Source organism: Trichosurus vulpecula, chromosome 5 (assembly GCF_011100635.1).
Source record: "Trichosurus vulpecula isolate mTriVul1 chromosome 5, mTriVul1.pri, whole genome shotgun sequence".
NCBI classification, from domain to species: domain Eukaryota; kingdom Metazoa; phylum Chordata; class Mammalia; order Diprotodontia; family Phalangeridae; genus Trichosurus; species Trichosurus vulpecula.
This window is the reverse complement of record NC_050577.1, coordinates 3,332,749-3,343,233: the sequence shown is the minus strand read 5'-3', so window position 1 is coordinate 3,343,233 and position 10,485 is coordinate 3,332,749.

The window sequence follows — 10,485 nt, the reverse complement described above, 5'->3', positions numbered from 1 at the left end:
GGAAATAATCAAACTAATTCAATAGTGTTTCTTTTAAGAGGCTAATAATTACCATAATTTGAAATACTTTGTTTAAGACTCATTTTTCTACTTCGTGGTGAGCAGGGATTTTTTTCCCCATGATCAATGATGTATTTAAAAATTAAATGTCTTATGGTTGGCAAATTATATGGATGTGCTCCAATCATTGTGTTTCCTGTATAGTTTTTGCTTAAATATGGGTCTAAATATGCTCCCTGTAATTCACTATGTGATCCCTCTCTCACTAGGACAGAAAAAACAAACATAGGATAGAACATTGGCCTTTGGCCACACCAAAACAATGCCAGAAGCAGCTCCCATTTGATGTAAATTCATTAGAATTAACAGGAAAAAATAATAATTAGCATCATATGATTGTATGGTGAAAAGAGTAATAGCCTTGGAAGCAGACTTTTTGGGCTGTGGACCGACAACATCCTTGCTTCATGGTTTTCAGCAAGCTATTGAACTCTAAATATGACTCTCTCTCTGTAGATTGGTGAAAATAATGTCAGTAGAGATGGACAGAATGCTGTTGGGTGTGCAAAGGGCCTTCCATCAAGAGCTCACCTGAGCCTCTCCACAACCCCGTGAGGTCACTGCTATAGCCTTCTCACTCTCATTTTATCAAATAAGAAAATCGGTCTCAGGGAGGTTGAGTGAGTCTCCATGTTGATAAAATTGGGAAGTGTCAGTGGTGGAATTGAACCCATATTATTATTTTTGTTTATTTTCAAAGCCGGGTCTACTACTATCTTAGTCACATTTTCACTACCTCCTTCAGAAGGTTTTTGAGGGAATCAAGTAAGACTATGTTTGTAAAGAGCCCTTGTAAACATAAAGGCTCTATAAATACAAGCCAGCCACTATCACCGTTGTCTGACTGAAAGACACAAAGAAACAGTTGAGTCATGCTCATCTCCTAGGGCTGCCTGTGAGCCCCTCAACTAGTTCCTATCTCCAGGATCTGTTCTAACTTAGTGGTGATAGTTTAAACTTCTCGCTGATTTCTAGTCAAGACATAGTGTAAGCAGAGAACAAATTGACCAAAGAGGTGTTAATTACAACTGAATGAAACTGCCAACTGAATTAGAGCACAGTGGGCAGCCATGTAAAATGATGCTCCCATAGAAGAGGCAAAGAAGAAGGTGATGAGGTGGAGAAGAAGCCATAGACAGGCGAATGTTCAACAGCATAAGCTTCTTTCTCTAGACCTATGAGTTTTACAAAGTCATTATGCACATTATTACTTGAGCTTCATGACAACTCTGTGATGTAGCCGTTACTATTTCCCTCATGTTACAGGGGGAAAAATGAAGTCTGGGAGAGGTTATGTGACATTCCCTAGAGACAGAAGTGATAAATAACCAAGGTAGGATTTGAACCAATGTCTTCTGGGCTGCAAGTTGAACATTCCTCTGCCATGACTTCTCTTTCCCTTAAGAGCTCAAGTGTCCAAAGTGACTTAGAAAAAAGAGATAATATACAAGAAAACTGTCAAATCAAATTCCTAACATGTAAAGTTTGAAAATGATCCCTCTGAATAAAATTACCCTGGATACTTTGTATACCTTTCTCTGACATCACCTTATTCTATCTCTTTGTCAAATTGATTTGTGTGCACATGTACATATCCTTTCTCCTAACCACCAACCTCAGACTAGATGGCCAGCCTGTGAAGATAAAAACTATATTATTATTCATCTTTAGATATTCAGTTCCTGTCATGAGACGTGAAGGTCTAATTTAGTGCATCTATAATCTCTTGAGCATAGGTATCCCCTCTATTTGGCTATCCATGGTCAGCTTCCACATTTCCATCAGCACCATTGCCACTTTGTCACATGGTACTCTGCACTTGCTATATAGACATTGGTTCTCGTGTGTTTTCTAATCATTAGTTTCCTGGTTAACACACCTTTGAAAAAAGAGTCTTATTATTGCCTTTTGGGTTTAGTATTGTTCCCTTAATCCTTGCTACTACCATCATTGAATCGATCCTTGTAATAAAATAAAGCAAAGCCAGCTACTATGGAGACCGTGGGTGCTGTAATGCATATACTTTCTATCCATAAACACAACTGCTCTCCTGAGAGAAGGAAATGCATTTCCATATTTGTTTTATAGAACTGAGCTTGATCATTTCATTTGTCATCCTTTCACTCTTTTTAAGTATCGTTCTTCTTCATATTGTCAAAGGATTAGATGAGTAAATGGAGAGTCAGCCTGGAGACCAGAAGACCCAGAGATCAAGGTCTGCTTAGGACATGCTAGCTCTTTGGTTCTGGTCACACAGAAGGACTCCAAACCCTCTTTTGCTTGTCAGCATCTCTTTTTATTTGGCCTTCATTTATTTTGTTCTTGCAAAAGATTTTTAAAATATGTGATAGGAATGGTCAATTTTATATTTTATTATCTCTTCTGGATTGTTTTCTTGGTTAATGATTCTCCAACACTTACAGTTGTGAAAAGAACTTCTGTCCATTCATCTATGTGTTTATGTCTATGTCTATCCCTATGTCTATGTGTCTGTTTCTCTTACTCTGTCTCTTTCTGTCTCTCTGTTTCTCTCTCTGTCTCTGTCTGTCTCTATCTCTCTGTCTCTTTGTTACTCTCTCTGTCTCTGTTTCTCTCTCTCTCTCTCTCTCTCTCTCTCTCTCTCTCTCTCTCTCTCTCCCTCTCTCTCTCCTATTACGATTTCTTTACATTCAAGCCAGCACTGGAAATATGCTATTATACTTACACCAATGATGTATCTTTCCATCTCTGCATTAACCTTTGAGTTAGTCCTGATTTAGAGTCTTCACAGATGGAAGGGTTTTATGCATCACTGTTCTACACTGTTGTACAGTATCACTGGGAGAATGCTGGGTGGGTTATTACAACAACTGTAACAATGATCACGGATGTGAGCAGCTTGGGATCACTGAAAGTACCCTATAATATCCCAAATACAATGTAGCCTGTTTCTCCCCCTTCCAAATTTTGGTCTAAGCTCCATGTTAATTTATGGAGTCTGCCCAAGATCTACATAATGATGAGCTCACTCATCCATGCAGCTTCCTGTAATCATCTAGGCACTAGACATTTTTGTCACCCATTTCTCTTTTCCTGTGTGGATTAATAGACTGACCACTCTCAGAAGTGGTTTTGAGTTTAGCTAATGAGGGTGTGTAATGGCCTGGAGTTTGATTCAATCAGCCCAATATTATTATCCACATATAAGAGGAGCTGGGAGTCCTCACTATCTGTGGATGATCCATTTGTACTGAACTTCCTCCATAACTGTGCCAAGAAACCTTTGTGATCACATATTGCTAGGCTGTATGCCTCACATGATGTTAATAATCTGAGGGAAATTGAACAAATTTATCTTAATGGTCACATTTATTACTGAGATTTTCAGGGAAAAAAGTGATTTTGAAATACCTTTGGTCTTCCACTATGTTCTCTACCATCATCTCAGATGATGAGATGGTCCTGTTCCTAGCCAAAGTCAATGCTTTCCATGTGCCTTTATTCCCATAATCTCCTAATGAATTCAGGAAGTTTAAGCAGTGCTCCTCTCCGCCTTCTTACTGATCTTCAGTCTTTCCTTCCACAGGACCCCTTCCTGCCATCTCTAAGCAGGGTTTATAGAAGGCCCCAGGAATCTGAAAATGAAAGGACTGAAAATGAAACAAAATTAGTATGACTCCTTACTATCTTTTTACTGGTTGTCTCCCATTTCTTATGTCTCTTTTTTGGTTTCTCTGGCTTCCTTCAAGATTCAGTTCAAATTCCATCTTACATGGGAAACCTTAGCCAGTAATCCAATTGCTGTTCCTTCTCCTCTCAGATTACTTACCATGCCCTCTATATTTATTTTGTGTGTACCTTGCTATTTTCATGATGTTTTCCCCATCATAATGTGAACTCCTTGAGGGAAAGGATTGCTTTTCCTTTTTTTGCATCCTAGTATTTACTATGTGCCTTCAGTGTATTAAGCACTAAATACATGTTTGCTGATCTACTGAGTGATAAGGACTATACATACGTCAGTCCATTTTATGCCTATGCATGTATTAAGGTCCTCAAAATAGTGTAACAAATTCAATGTGCATGTAAAAATGCATAAAACCATCTATTTTCTATTCCTTTTTATCTATTCATTAAGGATATTATTAATATATGGATAGATTATTATTATAAACATTCTCCCAAAATCAGAAAGTAGCAATATGGCTTAGTGGTTGCACATTATTAATCTTTGTTATTTTATAATTATTTAGCAATAGTCATCTTTGGAGATATATTGAAAACTGCTATGATATTTTATTGTCTTCAGCACAAATTTTTTTTATTATATAGGTAACCTGATACATCTACATTTCCTCTTTTCATTTTCTTAAATTCTACCTACTTCTTCCAATTGCATCTTATGTGGTAAATGAGTAGAATTCAAATATTAAAGGTCTACAATCATTGATGCAGGCAGACTGCTTTAGAAATGTGACCACATTACGTATTGTTTATAACCTCCTCATGTATTCATGTTTAGGTATTTTGGATTGGCCTGCCTTGCTTGAGTATCCAGGCAAACTTTTACAAATTATCTTTTTGGCTTTTACTGTTTTTTTACCATTTTGTAAACTGATGTTACTCCTAATCTTTTCCTTTCATCATCAGTAATGGCTCACAATATGGCCACCCTCCAGAGTGGTAGCTCTTGCTATATTTGGCTGCTACTTCACCAAGCTGGGCATGCAGATCAGGCTATTGTGGCTATTGCTTTTATTGTAATTGTTTTCAAGTGAAGGTAACTTATGAATTATTTTGGCCTTCTAGTTGTGGCAAGAATTTAGCAAAAATGGAATTCTAGAGCACCAATACTCTTATGCTCATTTCCCATTGTTGCGATATAAGCAACTTGTTTGAATCAGTTAGTAGGAGAATATTTTAGTTTTATGATATCTTCTAATCTTTGTCTTTCCAATTTTGTGTAAATATGGGCCTTTGGTCTCCATGTCTATGTAAAGGTGGTGATTCAGCAATGATTTAGCTTAAAGATACCATATTTTGTTTTTGTTTTCTGCCTAATATGATAGTTTCAGTGTGTGTGTGTGTATGTGTGTGTGTATGTGTGTGTGTGTGTGTGTGTGTGTGTGTGTGTGTGTGTGTGTGATGTTGTTCTGGGCTCTCCACACCACAAGCTTTCCAATTTCTTTCCTGAAAAAAAGTGATTATGGTATTGAGAACTTAGGCTTCTGTGTCACCCATCAACCTTTGGCCTGTTTAATGTACCACAATTGAACCATATTTTCCAACATAGCTTCACACTATCCTGCCTTCTACTCACTTCTACTTTGAAGTCAACAGATACCAAGGCATATGATAATTTTTGGGAAGATATTTTTTCCAATTTTCTCTGGAATTTCTTGATTTCACTTTTCCCCAAAAGGTGTTGGTGCATAGGGTGCAATTGTGTTTGATTTTTTCACCTACATTTCACACAGATAAGATTTGAAAGTATCCCTAGAAAAATTAGGAAAATACTCCACTGTGAGCCTCCTCCCACAATTCAGTGCAGGTGGCAGGAAGGAGATAATAGAACAAACAGGGTTAAGCATCACCAATTTCAGACCATCTACGAATACAGCTTTAAATGTTGATTTTCCTAAAGTCTAATTCATTATGCTAAATGGAAAATATTGTTGGAGAAAATAAAAGATATCCATATTGGCATTCTTGATAATAATGAAATAATGGATAGAAAGGATCAATAGCAGAAGCCAAGAATCCAAGTTCTCATTGCTGTCATGATTCAGCCAACATTTTTAACAGGACACCGTGTTATCTTGCCTTGATGTCACCATAATGAGGAAAGTAACAAAAAGAACAAATCAACCATGGAGTTGTGTATAGCTTAGGTGCAAACTCTTACTGCATAGAATGCCAAGGAAAGATTGTCTAAACTCTCCACATGTGCCTTAATTTGGAATGATTTCAGTAGTAACACAGACATTGGGGAAAACAGCAAGAAATGTGCTGGAGAACATTATTCAGGATTAATGAATGTAAAAGATCAAAGAAATGGAGCCAGTGTATAAATCTCAAGGTTATTCAGACTTTCTTAAAGGAGTCAGGAGACAATAGCCAGGAAAAGCATCCAACATCACCACCACTCCTAACATGACAGTAGTTATGACCCAGCCAGGCAATTTCCAAATCTGAATGCAGTCAGTGTAGAGATATTACATCCAAAATCAACCACAAATTCCAAGGGAAGAATATGGGAAGAAACTATTTGCAATTATAACAACTTCAACCTGACTTATTCAAACAAGATACTACTATTAACAAAGGGAAAAGAGATAAAGGAAAAGGCATCAGCAGCTGTGTGTAAAAAACATGCTTCTTTATCACATCGGTGCTTTGCACAGTCCCCAAGTGAAGTGATGCAAGGGTTAAGGCTGACTTCCCACCTTTGAGACTGAATGGTCTTTCACCAAATACAGAAAAGTAATCATACCCAGTCTACCTCCTTCTTGGTTTTTCTTTTTGTCCTTCTGATTTCAGGAGAGAAAACCAGCAGAGTCTATGAAAACTGAGATCCTGGTCATTCCTTTGTATTTGTATCTCTTTTATATTCTTTTTCATTTTTATATCTTTTATTTCTACATTACTTTCATTTCAAAATTCATCAAATACCCAGAAAGCCATTGTTTATAAAAAGGGATTAAATAAGAAATGTAAGTTTGCACTCTTTGGTAAAATCCCTCCAGTCCAATAAATGCGGTTACAGATGGGGCCTGGAGACACAGATTTTCAGGACAGAACTGTACACCACTTTGACCTGCATGCTGTTCACTAGCTACTTGGTATTTCTTTCTTTCATTCCTTCTTTTTCTTCTTTCTTTCTCCTTTTTGGCTATAAGAAAAAAGTTACTCTAACACTGAAATTCTGTCTTTTGCCAAGGTCAAAATCCTCTTCACTTATTCCTGTTGTGGTGATCATTAAGCGAAGAAAGAGAGAGGGAGGAAAAAAGGGAGGAAGAAAGAAAAGCAGTAGGAGAATAGGAAGGAGGAATAAAAATGAAAGGAAGAGAGATAGAAACAGAGAGAGAGAGAGAGAGAGAGAGAGAGAGAGAGAGAGAGAGAGAGAGAGAGAAAAAGACAGAGAAAGACAGAGAGAGAGAGACAAAGAGAGTGAGAGAGAGAGAGGGAGAGAGAGAGGAGAGAGGAAAGAGCCGTCTCCACTATGCACAAAGCCGTGGAAGCCCTTAAAGAAAACTGACCTGAAGGACAGGGCTTTGAAGTCTAGAAAACATGTATAATCTACTTTTACTCAGTCTAACAGGAGAAGTCGATTTTCCATGCTCATGTCATTATAGGCTTTTTTTATTTTGTTCTGAAGACAAGATGTATGGTAGTTGGAGATTACCAATTTGGGATACATTTGAAAGTTGACTTTGATCTCCTTAAAGCTATCAATCTCAGCCCAGGAAGGAACAAAGAGATAAGAGAAATTGGAAACCTAATTTGCATCTGATACCTTGGGAAAATATGACCCAAAAAAAGAGAACTAAATAACCAGAAAGCCCCAATGTCCTCCAACAGTGATGGCAGGAGTTCTGCAAAGCTGCTTGTTTTTATAGCCACAGAGACTCCACTCTGTAGGAGTGAGGTAAAACTTTGGGGCTCGATTACAGTCAGGGGTGAATAATTTTTTATAGGAATCAGTAAAGGAGGGTTTATTTTTCATCATTAACTACCCCTGTGTCTTATGCAATGGGGTTGCTGGGAGCTGCTGAAGTGGGCATTTATCTGGCCTTTGTAAAGATATGAATGGAAATGGAATGTCATTTTTTGATGGGAAATAAATGTTTCCCAAAGCTTTTTGGAGACGATTACTTGGGATGGAGCTTTCCAGACTCTATATATCAGCTTCACCCCCATTTGTCATTATCTTGGAGAAGAAAAAAATTCTCCAGCCAAGACCGTAGAATTAGCTAGTCAAAAAGAAGAAATCTTAGGAACAAGTGCTCTAGCTGCCCATTCATGAGGTGATGAGGACCAATGATAATCTATCATAAGTCTGATACCTCAATACTGCCAAACATTTGCCTTGCTGGGAATATCCAATTGCTTGCTTACCTGCCTGTCCCCTGGCTAGAGCTGCCTACCACCCAGAAAGGTCTTCTTCTTGAGGCCAAAGAGCCAGAAATGTTGATAATCTGCTTGAATTAATTCATCAGTGATTAACAAACTCAGGCCTAGTCATACCTTCTCCAAATCAGTGATTCTGAACGCGAGCTATCTTTATTTCACCCTCTATCCTCCACTGCTTGCTCTCTTATCCCCACCCCCCTCAACCTAACTCCCTCTCCTGGTTGGTCTCCCCATCCCATTACAATAGCTTTACACTACAATCCATCTTCTATTCAACTGGCAAGATGATTTTCCTAAATTATAAGCCTTACCATGGAAACCCCTTAATCATTAAACTACAGTGGCTCCATATTACCTTCAGGATCAAAGATAGAATCATCCATTTATCATGCAAAGACATGCATAATCTTCCCTAGACACACACCTTTCTAGTCGTCTTACATGTTACTGCTGTGTGCTCTGTGATCCTGTGATGCTGGCCTTCTTACAATGCCTTGCACAAGAGACTCCATATCTAGACTCAAAGCATTTTTACTAGCTGCCTCCCAATGTCTGGAATTCTCTGTCCTCCATTCTATCATTCTCCCTTTTTATTCCCTTCCCCCTACTTTCCTGTAAGGTAATATACCCAATTGAGTGTGTATATTATTCCCTCCTTAAGCCAAGTCTGATGAGAGCAAGATTCATTCATTTCCTTTCATCTGCCCCGCTTCCCTTCCAATAGAACTGCTTTTTCCTGCCACTTTTATGTGAGATAATTTACCCCATTCTATCTCTCCCTTTCTCCTTCTCCCAATATATTTCCCTCTCACCCCTTAATTTTATTGATTTATTTATTTTTAGATATCATCCCTTCATATTCAACTCATCTTATGCCCTTTGTCTACATATACATGTATATTCCCTTCAACTACCCTTACACTCAGAAAGGTTTAATGAGTTACAAATATCATCTTCCCATGTAGGAATGTACCCAAAAGAGTTCAACTTCAGTAATTCCCTTATGATTTCTCTTTCTTGTTTACTTTTTCATGCTTCTCTCAATTCTTGTATTTGAAAGTCAAATTTTCTCTCCAGCTCCGGTCTTTTCTTTTTCAATAATGCTTGAAAGTCCTCTATTTTATTGAAAATCCATATTTTGTCCTAGCGTTTTATACTAAGTTTTGCTGGGTAGATGATTCTTGGTTTTAATCATAGCTCCTTTGACTTCCAGAATATCATATTCCAAGCCCTTTGATCCCTTAATCTAGAAGCTGCTAGATCTTGTGTTATCCTGATGATGTTTCAAAACTACTTGAATTGTTTCTTTCTTGCAATATTTTCACCTTCACCTGGGAACTCTGGAATTTGGCTATAATATTCCTAGGAGTTTTATTCTTGGGATCTTTATCAAGAAGTGGTCAGTGGATTCTTTCAATTTTTATTTTACCCTCTGGTTCTAGAATATCAGGGCAGTTTTCCTTGATAATTTCTGGAAAGATGATGTCTAGGCTCTTTTTTCGATCATGGTTTTCAAGTAGTCCAATATTTTTTTAAGTTTTCTCTCCTGGATCTATTCTCCAGGTCAGTGGCTTTTCCAATGAGATATTTCACATTGTCTTCCTTTTTATTCATTCCTTTGGTTCTGTTTTATAATATCTTGATTTCACTTAAAGTCACTAGCTTCCACTGGCTCCATTCTAATTTTTAAGGTAGTACTTTATTCAGTGGTCTTTTGGACCTCCCTTTCGATTTGGCTAATTCTGCCTTTTAAGGCATTCTTCTCCTCATTGGCTTTTTGGAGCTCTTTTTCCATTTGAGTTAGTCTATTTTTAAGGTGTTATTTTCTTCATTATTTTTTGGGTCTCCTTTAGCAAATCATTGACTTTTTTTTCCATGATTTTCTTACATCGCTCTCATTTCTGTTCACAAATTTTCCTTCACTTCTCTTACTTTTCCAAATCCTTTTGGAGCTCTTCCATGGCCTGAGAACAATTCATATTTTTCTTGGAGGCTTTTGATGTGGGCTCTTTGACTTTGTTGACTTCTTCTGGCTGTATGTTTCAATCTTCTTTATCACCAAAAAAAGATTCAATGGTCTGAGTCTTTCACTGCCTGTTCATTTTCCCAGCCAACTACTTAACCCTTGATGTTTTTGTCAGGGTATGACTGCCTTCAGAATGATGAGTGGTTTGCTCCAAGCTTCAGGGGCATTGGGTGGCCACTTTCAGAGCTACCTCTACACAGCAAGCTTGGCCACATCAGTGCTGCTCCTCCACCAAGAACTGCCAACCAGGACTATGAAACAGAGCCAAGCAGGGCAAAGCTAAAGAA